The sequence below is a fragment of the Meles meles genome, chromosome 3, assembly GCF_922984935.1.
Source record: "Meles meles chromosome 3, mMelMel3.1 paternal haplotype, whole genome shotgun sequence".
Taxonomy (NCBI): domain Eukaryota; kingdom Metazoa; phylum Chordata; class Mammalia; order Carnivora; family Mustelidae; genus Meles; species Meles meles.
In genome coordinates this window covers 167,092,087-167,102,051 of record NC_060068.1, presented here as the reverse complement: position 1 = coordinate 167,102,051, position 9,965 = coordinate 167,092,087, and the positions used below count along the sequence as shown (strand labels likewise).

General features: G+C 35.0%; 1 non-coding gene across 1 annotated transcript; it reads left to right on the top strand.

Annotated features, from left to right (window-relative positions):
- The first annotated feature begins 419 nt into the window (after positions 1-419).
- LOC123939496 lies at positions 420-528 on the top strand. The gene has a single exon (XR_006817877.1). It is a non-coding gene; the product is annotated as a U6 spliceosomal RNA (small nuclear RNA).
- The last annotated feature ends 9,437 nt before the right edge of the window (positions 529-9,965 follow it).

The following is a 9,965-nucleotide window of genomic DNA, read 5'->3' as shown; positions in this document are numbered from 1 at the left end:
CCTATTATATGAACCTTGTGACTTCATTGGCCTTCAATTATATTTCAGGATACAGGTCATCCCATCTCATGATCCTTACCATAATCACATCTGCAAAGTCCCTTTTGGCATATAACATAAACATATTAACATCTTTCAGATATGGTCATTTTTGAGGGGTGAAGGATGTCATGCAGCCTAGCATCTCTGCAGAAATTTCCCTCTGGCTCCTTTTAGAATTCTTCTTCTTCTTTTTTTTTTTTTTTAAAGAATAGACCATAAAAGAGAGATGAAATAGGTAGGTAGGGAATGAAAAAAGGAAAGATAATGAGGAGGAAGGAAAGAGATAAAGAAGGAAGAAAGGAAGCAAGTTAAGCTCAGATTATTATGGTATAAAAAAACAATATTTATCAATGAATTGTTAAAAATAAGCCTGTAGCATGCTCGCTTCAGCAACACATATGCTAAAAATTAGAACAATACAGAGAAGATTAGCACAGCCCCTGCACAAGGATGACACACAAATTCATGTTTAAAAAATAAATATTTAAATAAATAAATATTTAAATAAATATAATATAATATAATTATAAATATATAATACCTATATAAAATATAAAATATATATTTTATATTTACATATGATTATATATTTATATAAAGTATAAATATATATAAATATATAATAAATATAATAAATAAATAAATATTTAAAAAATAAAAGGAAAAATAAATAAATGAATGAATGAATGAATGAATAAAAATAAGCCTGTAGCAAAAATTATACTTATTTTGAAAGGGAAATTTCAAATGATCACTCCAAAAATATTTTTTCCATAAGTAACCTTTTTATTGTCACACTGTTTTAATATAATAAGTATACATTAATATTAAAAAAATATGTATACATAACAACTACAGCATATAAATCTGAAAGAAACAGTACACTGGTCATGTATGACAGATTTAAACCACTTGTAGGGAATGTAATGGTTTGGGTTTCAGTGAGGTATTCTTTTTTTTTTAAATTTTTTTATTTATTTCTTATTTTTTTATAAATATATAATGTATTTTTATCCCCCCAAATATTTATTTACATGTATAAGGAATCATTCGAAGTAGTCCTATGTCATCTTTAAGAATATATATAAAAGACACTTTTACTTTCCTAAGACAGAAGCTGAACCAATACCAGCTGGATCAAAGAAATGAGAAATGTAGGATGTTCCATAGAGGATCCTTAACTCTGCAATATTATCCCTCAATTTGTCCTACTGACTCAGAATTACTGACGCTCAGGGCATGGTGGGTAGATCTATTATTTTAACATTTTTACATAGCATGGTCTAATAAGTAAAACCCATCAGCTAACATAAAAGGCATTCCTTGTTAAAAGTCCGATATAATGTCTGCTTATAGGATTATCCAAAGCATGACTCTTGTTAAATAAAAAGTCATTTTTATCTGTCTATTTCATCCACAAAATGTACAGTCTCTAGCACTAAGAGGAAAGTAATAGTTTCTTATTGCATACAATATTTGGTCAATATATCTTTCTTTTTAAAAATTCATGCCATGTAGGTACTCAATCACTGGTTATATGTATACAATTTTCTCCTAAAATACAGTTTTTATTGAAGAAGTCATTTACTGTTGAGATTATATATGTCTCTGATATATCTTTCTTTTAGTGCCTCATAGAAAAAGTAACTCTTCATTTATTTCCTTATTGAAAGAGAATCCAGCAAATACCTTTAGCTGATTCATCTTAGAAATATCTGTACTCTCATCTGGTATATAGCAAATCACCCACACAGACTAATTTGTTCTAATGCTCTTCCCTTCAAAGTTGAAGCAATATTTTCAATTACTTTTAAAGCAGTATTTGCTGAGAAAGAATTGCATTTTACTTTATTGCCATACAGTTTTCTAGATACTTCTGCTTTTCACCGTGGGAGGAAGATCAAATGCATCTCCAGTGATATGTGATGTTTTGTATTTTGCTATTATATATTAAACATGAACTCTAAATCTTTTCATTACACTGGTAAGATAACCAGTAAACCTCAGTGGGGACAAAGGCTTCCGTGGTCAGCGGTCAGCACTTTCCAAAGCATTGTCAAGGCTTCCATGTGTGTTGTAATTTTTTTCTAACATACACTTAAGCACATCAGTGTCATCGTTTCATGTCTCTACTCCAACCTTCAGTGGCTTCTCACTCAGATTTAATTTAAAGTCCTTCAAATCAGAAGATACAAAGCTCAGAACAGTCTGACTTTCCACTCCCAATTCCCTGCACTAACCTCTCACTAACTCATCTCTGGGTCGGCCATTTTGCCATCTTCCTTTCCAGATAGATGTATCCTGCTCTGAGCATGTGCACTTCCTCTGTCTGAACACTATTCCTCTGTGCCAGGAATGCATAGAGCTCACTCTCTTGCCTCCTCCCAGTGTCACTATCCTTGAATGTACTTCTGAGTATGGCAAACACCCCCTCACGTTTTCGTTTCCCCTCTCCAGCATTAATTATGTCCTAACATAACTTGTTGCATGATTTGTCTGTAAACCTCTATTGGAAAGTAAGCTCTCTGAAAAATAGCAATTTTTTTTTTATTTATTTTTTTAATGCTCTCTGTTTGTATTTAACTTGGGGAACCTCAAAGCATAGACTAGTACTTACCATCCAGGTAGTGGATGTGTTTTGTTGAACTAATTTCTACTGTTTTGGCCATCTTTTGTCTGGATTTTCACAATTACCTTCCTGTGTGTGTGTGTGTGTGTGTGTGTGTGTGTGTGTGTGTGTGTTATTTTTTTTTAATTTTTTAAAATTTTTTAATTTTTATTTTTTATAGAATTTATTTATTTGAGAGAGAAAGAGACAGAAATAGTGACAGAAAGCATGAGTAGGGAGGTGAGGGAAAAGCAGGCTCTCTGCTCGGCAGGGACCCTGATGTGGGCCTCTTGATCCCAGAACTCCGGGATCATGACCTGAGCCAAAAGCAGATGCTAACCAACAGAGCCACCCAGGTGCCCCTTTTAATTTATTTTTTTTTTTTTTTGTCCCCGCTGGGCTTTATATTAACATATAATGTATTATTTGCTTCAGAAATACACGTCTGTGAATCATCAGGCTTACACAATTCACAGCACTCACTACGGTACATTCCCTCCCCAATGTCCATCACCCAGCCACCCTAACCCTCTCCACCCCCCTCCCCCCCAGCAACCCTCAGCTTGTTTCCTGAGATTAAGAGTTTCTTATGGTGTCTCTCCCTCCCCATCCCATCTTGTTTCATTTTTCCCTCCCTTCCCCCAGGACCCCTGGCCCTGCCTCTCAAATTCCTCATGTCGGAGAGATCATATGATAAATATTTTTCTCTGATTGACTTATTTCACTTAACATAATACCTCGTTGCATCCACACCGTTGCAAAAGTACCTTCTAAATGGCTCTACCACCTGCACCTTCATTCCTTCCTGACATACTCAGTAAAATTAATGTTTATGTAAAATGTTTGCTCAAAACCTTTTGACAAATAGGAGAAGCAGAGACTGAGAGAGTCCTCAGATGTGCAAGTCCTGAGAAAAACAGGACATATCAGGGAATTATGTCCCATAAAGTAGAGCAGTGCCCACATTGAGGTTAAATCTGTGTGTCAGACAGATCAATATTAAGACAGACACAGCTCTTCATGGGCACAAGGGTTGTTTCCAATCTTATTCTGTTGACACAATTACAAAGGAAACTGGTAATGTGGGAGGGAAATTTTCACTACTGGAAAAGCCATTAAAGTACGGAAGTTTTCTTGAAATAAATTGAGAATATTATCTCTGCAAAAGCAGTATATTAGCTTTATGTGGTATGATTGCTGTTTCTATCTCCAATTTGTCAGCAGGGCAGGGCCAAACCACTGACCAAGAAACATTTTAAACAGTCAATAAGAGAGGAAAAACAAATCAAAATGTCTAAATGGAATGGAGTGCCTTTTTAAAACCATAACCACTAAGTGGTTAGCATTAAGGCTGAGATTACCGTGAGGTAATATAAATGTTTCTGGGTCTATTCAGTTGTTTTCAGGTAGTAGGAAATTTTCAAAATGTTGAAAACTTCTGTCAAAAAGTGTGATTATGAAATTATTTTTGTAATGTTGGGGCAAAGATTACTTAAAAATATCAAATGTTGATGATAATGAATTCGATATCATTTTAGAACCAAAGTTCTTCTCCTTGGGAAGATCATGGTATGTGTCAATTACTTAAAACACAAGCAGGTATTTCCTAGATAACAAATCCAAGAGCTGATAATTCAAAGATAAAAATACCAAACATGAAACATTAAATTCTATTATGTTGTGTATGATTATAGATTAGGATTATAGATTAGGATTATAGATTAAGATTAAATGAAGGTTTATATAATTTGATTGTCCAATAAATATATTTATATTTATATCTATCTATCGATTATATCTATCAATACCTTATAGCTATCTATATCTTTGATGTGACATTTTAAAATAGTTTGAATACTATCTGTTGCCTTTGTGGCCTCCCAGGGCCTTGAACACAGAAACTATGTTTCATTTACTCCTTCTTCTCACGTCACACATATGATAGGAATTGAAGAAGGTTTTGTTACCCTGGATTTATTATTTAATAATATTTCATCAATTTTCTATAAAGTAGATATAATTAAATTTTAAAAATTAGACACACAGCATTTAGAAAAGTTTATTTTTTAACATTTTATTCAAACAATTTACCTAGAAAGCATTTTTACATATGTACATATGTACATTTCCCTATAAAACATTAATTAGAACGTGTATGTTTTTTTTTTAATTTACTTGGGTGAAATATGTGTTTGGTTCACAAGTTTTTGCAAGACATCCTCCAACTAATAAAGACATTATTTATACATTTTTCCATAGAACAATATGCATGTGTTTATTTATCTACCTTAGGCCAGACACTAAATAATACATGAGATGCAATCAATATTATTCTTATTTTAAAGTTAGAGTTAGTAGATACATTAAGACCCATATAGGTTAATGCTCACAGGAATTAGCATACACACTAAGGAAGTTGCCAAAGTTCATAATCAAGGCATTTATACACAACATGAGCTTTAAAAGTAAAAAGAAAACTGTGTGTGTTATATGGGTAATCTATGGTGAGAATACACACATTTATTCTATGAACATTTGATGACTTAATAATAGCTTTTAGACAATGTTTAATCATGGTGGTTAACTTCACACGTCTTCACGTCTGCACTCAAAAGAGCTCTCCATTAGTGCTAACTAAATGCCTTATATTTCCTGCACTGAAAACCTCAAGGGTTACAAAGGTGACAAAAATGTGCCTGGAATGGTTTCAAGTATTTTAAATGTAATTTAAAGAGTGTTTAATATTGTATTTACAGGTATGACAAAACCCAATATCAGGTGATAAAACCAATTACAGCTTAAGCAACATGACTTCAGGGTTTTGCTTTGTCCTTCTGTCTCAATGTCTTTTCCTCTACCAATAATCCCTTATTGCTCAGAAATGATACCAACACATCCTATGAGAGGGTCACTACAAAGGCCATAGGATAACTTTCTCTTTCTACCTTTGCTCACCTCCCTTCTAACTAGAACTGTTCTCATGTTTCATTCTCTTGCCATCTGTTAGTTCTTTGATCCCACTCCTCAACCCAAAGCTGGTGCATTTTTCTTTAGCCAATGAGGACAGACTGTCTGAAGACAGTCTTGACATCAGATTATCTTGACATCAGGTCATTGAAGATGCCCTCAGATATTGAAGAGTATCTTGACATCAGAAACCACAGAGACAGTTGAGAGACTTATGCTGGATCCTGTAGGTCCTGGGATAATGACAAGAGACTCCTTGTCATTGTTGGTTTAGACTTAAATGATGAAAACAGGGCCAAATGACATAATACAAATACTTTTATAAGGTTTTCCTGACACTGTATTTAAATTAACACTGTTAAACCCCAAAGAGAAAGATTCTTATTTCCCATTCTTATCAAATTTTTACTTAAACCAATAAAACCTGGGCATGCCTGTCGTATAAGAGCCACACCTACATTCTAGAAAAGTATGTTCTTCACTCTAACTTGTTGGAAATTTTACCATGTTATCTAATAATTTGGTGCTCCTGTAACTATATGTGAAACAACTAAATTTTTCTGACTTACACTCTCTGGGTCTTGGGGTCCCATGTCTCCAAAAAATGATTTATATAGAATGCTAATGCTTAAGTTTAGTTTCTTACTCAGGATTTTACTCCTTTGACTCACCCATGACTTTTAACATACCTGTGTAATTTCCTTTGGAGTTGACATCCCACTGGAATCTACTCTAAGCACCCTTGTGTTTTTTGAGCATGATAGGTATCATTTTGCCTCAAAGCCTTTGTACTTATACCCTCTCCTGAATTGTTCTTCTCTAGTACCTTGCATAGTGACTGACCACCACTCTACTCCAGAGTCTGGGTATACATGGGCTCCAAAGAAGTACTGTAAAACGTCAGGTGTCCATGTGACAGGTTCCACACATGGCCTATACACTGGAGTCACAACAACTCTCCTTCCCTAGAGGCTGGTAAGATCCCGAAGGAGTGGCTGACCTTGAAGAATATCAACTTATTCTGTATGGGCTCTATGTTAGTCAGCTTGGGCTCTTAGAATACCATTGACTAGGAGACTTGTAAACAACAGGAACTTATTTCCCACAGCTATGGATAATAGATGTCTGAGATTAGGGTGCCAGTATGGTCAGATTTTAGGAAGAGCTTTCTTCTGGGTTGCAGACTGCTGACTTCTAGTTGTGGCATCAACATGGTGGAAAGAGGATGAGAGAGCTCTCTGGCCTTCCTTCTATAAGGACATTAATCCCATTCATGAGGTTTCTACCCTCATGACTTAATGACCTTCAAAAGCCCTCATTTCCTCATACTGTCACATTGGAGGTCAGGATTTCAACATGTGACTCTTTAGAGACTCAAACATTCAGTCTATCACAGAGTTCCTCCTTTTAGAGTCCCAGGATATTCAGGAGGAAGCAGTAAATGAAAAAAGTAATCACAAAGGCATGTATTTATCACATTACAAAGATGTCAGAGGAAAGAGTAGAAACATTTAAGAAAAGAAATGTGGATGAGTGGATCCTGTGAATACTTAGTTTACAAGGTTAGTGAGGAGTTTTCACTACCCTAGGTAGGTCACAAAGAATGCCAAGAGAAATAAAGTTTATAATGAGATAAGATTCCAGAGAGTCACAAGTATGTTTCTAGGTATAACAGACACTTAATGAGTTTAGCATTTTGTGACATAATTATCAAACTTTAGGCTTTCCAGAACATTTCTAATGTAACCTTGGTAACCATTTGAACTGTTGTCCGTTGGTGCTAAACTACATAGTTTGAGAAAGAGGGTATTTTGTTTCCCCCCTGAAATAGTCATCCATGATGGAATTAATGAGAGTTTAGGCTATTTGGAAGGTCTCCATTTCCCAGGATACAATGGTTACAATGGTTCTCAATATTCTTGGTAGGTAAGAATCACTTACAGAACATCTTAAAAAATATATATATATATAATATATATATATATTATATATATATATTCATGAATAAACCTAACACAGAACTACTGAATCATCATCCCCATTGTTCCAAAAAGATATCATCACATTTCTTTGCACATAAAAATCTAGCACTTGGAAGTTTATGTGTTTAATTTTTTATTTGTTTAGAGAGGGAGAAAGAGAAAGGGAAGTGGGGAAGGGGCAGATAAAGAGAGAGAATATTAAGCAGGCTTTCTGCCCAGCACAGAGCACAACAAGGGGCTCAATCTCACAACTCTGAGATCATGACCTGAGCCAAAATCAAGAGTTAGATGCTCAATTGATTGAGCTACCCAGGAACCTCTACAGTATGACATTTTTAATTTGTGAAAGGATTTCACTCTAAAATGAAACTAGAGAAAATGAAATGGAGAAGTTCATGCATACATCCTCAGAGGAATAGAACTTAAAAACTGAGAAACTGATTTCCCATAAATGCCTCACTTAAAGAAAAGAGTTTTTTCTCCCAATCAATGAATTTCTAAGAATTTCTCCCTTTCCTCGAGCCAGTGAATTTCTTACTTGGACTCTTGCTGGACTGTCCCATCTTTTTTTTTTTTTTTTTTTAGATTTTATTTATTTATTTTTTTGACAGAGAGAGATCACAAGTAGGCAGAAAGGCAGGCAGAGAGAGAGAGAGGGAAGCAGGCTCCCCGCCGAGCAGAGAGACCGATGCGGGACTCGATCCCAGGACCCCAGGATCATGACCCAAATGGAAGGCAGAGGATTAACCCACTGAGTCACCCAGGCGCCCCTGGACTTCCCCATCTTTATGCTATTTGTGCATAAATACAGTTTGCCCCCAACCCTCCTCTGCTTTGCCTGTAGCTAGCTAGAATGTGTTTATCCTGAATTGCAATTCTGCTATTCCAAAATAAACTCAATTTCCGATAATACGGAATTGCTTTGGTTTACTCCCTTATTTAAGTTAACAAACTCTTTATCTCATTTAATAGATTTATTTTAATTGCAAATTTTCCTAAATATTTACTAAATGAGTTTCTTCTAAGGTAGAGAAAATTCAGTTTTATATTACTTACTTAAGTAATGACATTTAGATATGGTCCTTTTATATTTTCTTTTTAAAATTTTTCCATAAAGTAGTAGACACAGTTGACCACGAGATTACCTTTAATTCAGGTCATGTTTCCTAACATTTGAGATTATTCTCATAGGTTCTAATATTGTTCTCCATATAGTCACAAAATGGAATAGAAAGATAGTGTCCTGGGAGTTAGGGAACCCAGCTCTGCAGGTAATTCATCTCGCTGGGTCTCAATTTCCTTAACTTTCCATCTATAAAATAAGATTCTTTTTCCAGTTTTGTTTGTATAGTGTCCCATGTCTATCATGAGGCTTCAACAAATATGGTGAAAGTAACTTGACACAATGAAAACGCATCTCTTACTTAATGTGGCAGATATGTGACATTGAGATGTCATCTCAAACATAAATATATCAAACTAAAATCATTGTCTTTAGGCCAAAACCAACTCCTCATTATGATTCCCTTTTTTTTTTTTTTTTTCCTGTCAAGAATCTTTCCCTTCAGTCATTCTCAATCTAAATTTTGGAGTCAGCCCTGACTCTAAGTTCTCATCATGGTCCATATGCAGGTGCCTATGCATTTTTTTAAAAGATTTTATTTATTTGTTTGACAGAGATCATAAGTAAGTATAGAAGCAAGCAAAAAGAGAGAAGGGGAAGCAGGCTCCTGCAGAGCAGAGAGCCTGATGTGGGGCTTGATCTGAGGACCCTGGGATCATAACCTGAGCCAAAGGAAGAGCTTTAACCCACTGAGCCACCCAGGCGCTCCTGCCTATGCATTCTTATTCACCAGTAATGCTGAACTATTTTTTCCCTTTTTATTTCCTCTACCCACTCTGCTGCAGTCTTAATGACTAATACATGTTAACACAAATTAAAATTTCCAACTTAAAGTTTTAAAACTTTCAGCATACCTGAGTCACTCAGTTGGTTAAGAGTCTGCCTCCAGCTTAGATCATGATATCAGGGTCGTGGAATAGAATAGGCCTTGGGCTTTGCACCCAGTGGAGAGTCTGCTTTTCCCTCTCCCTCTGCCTCTCCCTCCCCCTCTCCTCCTGCTTGTGCTCTCTATCTCTGTCAAATAAATAAATAAAATCTTTTTTTAAAATAAATCTTGGAAATCTTGGCAATCTTGATAAAATACCAAACCCTTTAGATAAAATCTTTTTTTTTAATAAATCTTGGAAATCTTGGCAATCTTGATAAAATACCAAATCCTTTAGACTAGTATTTTAACATTTTCACATCAAATGTCTTCTAATTTCTTTGAAAAAAAAATGGATGGGATTTTGATAGGGATTGC